Raw genomic sequence first — 3,886 nt, 5'->3', positions numbered from 1 at the left:
TCCTGTGAGTCCAGTTTTAGATTCTGATGCTTCACTTCAGGTTTATTGTATACCTTGGCCCTTCTTATTGACGATGAAGCTCAGAAATTGCATCCGAAATTAATGCAAAAGGCACAATGACGACTTCAGTACAAGAGGACTGACACTCTAACCTTCTATGATTTGATCCTCTCCTGTGAGTCCAGTTTTAGATTCCGATGCTTCACTTCATGTTTACTGTATCCCTAGGAACTTCTTATTGACGCTGAAACACAGATTTTGAATCCGAATTTAATACAAAACGCACAATGCCGACATAAGTACAAGAGGACGGACACTCTAACTTTCTATGATATAAACCTCTGCTGTTCGACCAGTTTTAGAATTCCGAAGCTTCACTTCAGGTTTACTGTATCCCTGGGACCTTCTTATCGACGATGAAGCTCAGAAATTGCATCCAAATTTAATACAAAATGCGCAATGCCGACTAAAGTACAAGAGGACTGACACTCTAACCTTCTAAGATTTGAACCTCTCCTGTGAGGTGAGTTTTAGATTTCGATGCTTCACTTCAGGTTTACTGTATACCTTGGGCCTTCTTATTGACGAGGAAACACAGAAATTGAATCCGAATTTAATACAAAAGGCAAAATGCCGACTTAGGTACAAGAGCACTGACACTCTTACTTTTGTATGATTTAAACCCCTCCTGTGAGACCAGTATTAGATTCCGATGCTTCACTTCTGGTTTACTGTATACCTTGGACCTTCTTATGGACGATGAAACACAGATATTGCATTCGAATTTAATACAAAATGCACAACGACGACTTAAGTACAAGGGGACAGACACTCTAACTTTCTATGATTTTAACCTCTAATGTGAGTCCAGTTTTTGATTCCGAGGCTTTACTTCTGGTTTTTCTGTATCCCTTCGACCTTCTTATTGACGATGAAACACAGAAATTGCTTCCGAATTTAATACACAAGGCACAATGCCGACTTGACTGACACTCTTTCTTTCTGTGATTTGAACCTCTCCTGCGAGTCCAGTTATAAATTCCAATGCTTCACTTCAGGTTTACTATGTACCTTGGACCTTCTTATTGACGATGAAACACTGAAAATGCATCCGAATTTAATACAAAAGGCGCAATGCCGACGTAAGTACAAGAGGACTGACACTCTTACTTTCTATGATTTAAACCTCTCCTACGAGTCCAGTTTGAGATTCCGATGCTTCACTTCAGGTTTACTGTATAGCTAGGACCTTCTTATTGACGATGAAGCACCGAAATTGCATCCGAAATTTATACAAAAGTCACAATGCCGACTTAAGTACAAGAGGACTGAGACTCTAGCTTTCTATGATTTGAACCTCTCCTGTGAGTCCAGTGGTAGATTCCGATGTTTCACTTCAGGTTTACTGTGTACCTCGGACCTTCTTATTGACGATGAAGCACAGAAATTGCATCCGAATTTAATAGAAAAGGCACAATGCCGATTTAAGTACATGAGGGCTGACACTCTAACTTTATATGATTTAATCCTCTCCTGTGAGTCCAGTTTTAGTTTCCGATGCTTCACTTCAGGATTACTGTATACCTTGGACCTTCGTATTGTCGATGAAACACAGAAATTGCATCCGAATTTAATACGAAAGGCACAATGCCGACTTAAGAACAAGAGGACTGACACTCTAACTTTCTACGATTTAAACCTCTCCTGTGAGTCCAGTTTTAGATTCCGATGCTTCACTTCAGGTTTACTGTATACCTTCGATCTTCTTATGGACGATGAAACACAGAAATTTCATCCGATTTTAATACAAAAGGTTCAATGCCGACTTAAGTACAAGAGGATTGACACTCTAACTTCCTATGATTTGTACCTCTCCTGTGAGTCCAGTGTCAGATTCCGATGCTTCACTTCAGGTTTACTGTATACCTTGGACCTTCTTATTGACGATGAAACACAGAAATTGCATCCGACTTTAATACAAAAGGCACAATGCCGACTTAAGTACAAGAGGACTGACACTCTCACATTCTATGACTTAAACCTCTCCTGTGAGTCCAGTATTATATTCCGATGCTTCACTTCAGGTTTACTGTCTACCTTGGACCTTATTATTGACGATGAAACACAGAAATTGCATCCCAATTTAGTACAAAAGGCACAATGCCGACATAAGTACAAGAGGACTGACACTCTAACTTTCTATGACTTAAACCTCTCCTGTGAGTCCAGTTTTAGATTTCGATGCTTCACTTTAGAATTACTGTATACCTTGGACTTTCTTATTGACGATGAAACACAGAAATACCGTCCGAATTTAATACAAAATGCACAATGCCGAGTTAAGTACAAGAGGACTGGCACTCTAAATTTCTATGATTTAAACCCCTGCTGTGAGACCAGTTTTAGATTCCGATGCTTCACTTCAGGTTTACTGTATACCTTGGACCTTCTTATTGACGATGAAACTCTGAAATTGCATCCGAATTTAATACAAACAGCACAATGCCGATTTAAGTACAAGTGCACTGACACTCTAACATTCTATGATTTAAACCTCTCCAGTGAGTACAGTTTTAGATTCCGATGCTTCTCTTCAGGTTTACTGTATACCTTGCACCTTCTTACTGACGATGATGCACAGAAATTGCATCCGAATTTAATACAAAAGGCACAATGCCGACTTAAGTACAAGAGGACTGACACTCTAACTTTCTATGACTTGTACCTCTCCTGTGAGTCCAGATTTAGATTCCGATGCTTCACTTCAGGTTTACCGTATACCTTGAACCTTATTATTGCCGATTAAACTCAGAAATTGCATCCGAATTTAATACAAAAGGCACAATGCCGACTTAAGTACAAGAGAACTGACACTCTCACTTCCTATGATTTAAACCTCTCCTGTGAGTCCAGTTTTAGATTCCAAAGCTTCACTTCTGGTGTACTGTATACCTTGGAACTTATTATTGACGATTAAACACAGAAATTGCATCCGAATTTATTACAAAAGGCACAATGCCGACTTAAGTACAAGAGGACTGGCACTCTAACTTTCTATGATTTATACCTCTCCTGTGAGTCCAGTTTTACATTCCGATGCTTCACTTCAGGTTTACTGTATACCTTGGACTTTCTTATTGACGATGAAACACAGAAAATGCGTCCGAATGTAATACAAATGGCACAATGCCGACTTAAGTACAAGAGGACTTGCACTCTAACTTTCTATGATTTAAACCTCTCCTGTGAGTCCAGTTTTAGATTCCGATGCTTCACTTCAGGTTTACTGTATACCTTGGACCTTCTTATTGACGATGAAACTCCGAAATTGCGTCCGAATTTAATACAAACGGCACAATGCCGATTTAAGTACAAGAGGACTGACACTCTAACTTTCTATGATTTAAACCTCTCCAGTGAGTCCAGTTTTAGATTCCGATGCTTCGCTTCAGGTTTACTGTATACCTTATACCTTCTTACTGACGATGAAGCTCAGAAATTTCATCCGAATTTAATACAAAAGGCACAATGCCGACTTAAGTACAAGAGGACTGACACACTATCTTTATATGATATAAATCTATCCTGTGAGTACAGTTTAAGATTCCGATGCTTCACTTCAGGTTTACTGTATACCTTGGACCTTCTTATTGACGATGAAATACAGAGACTGCATCCGAATTTAATACAAAAGGCACAATGCCGACTTAAGTACTAGAGGAATGACACTCTCACTTTCTATGATTTAAACCTCTCCTGTGAGTCCACTTTTAGATTCCGATGCTTCACTTCAGGTTTACTGTATTCCTTGGACCTTATTATTGACGATGAAACAAAGAAATTGCATCTGAATTTAGTACAAAAGGCACAATGCCGACTTAAGTGC

Source organism: Schistocerca americana, unplaced genomic scaffold (genome assembly GCF_021461395.2).
Source record: "Schistocerca americana isolate TAMUIC-IGC-003095 unplaced genomic scaffold, iqSchAmer2.1 HiC_scaffold_16, whole genome shotgun sequence".
NCBI lineage: Eukaryota > Metazoa > Arthropoda > Insecta > Orthoptera > Acrididae > Schistocerca > Schistocerca americana.
This window is presented reverse-complemented; position numbering follows the sequence as displayed.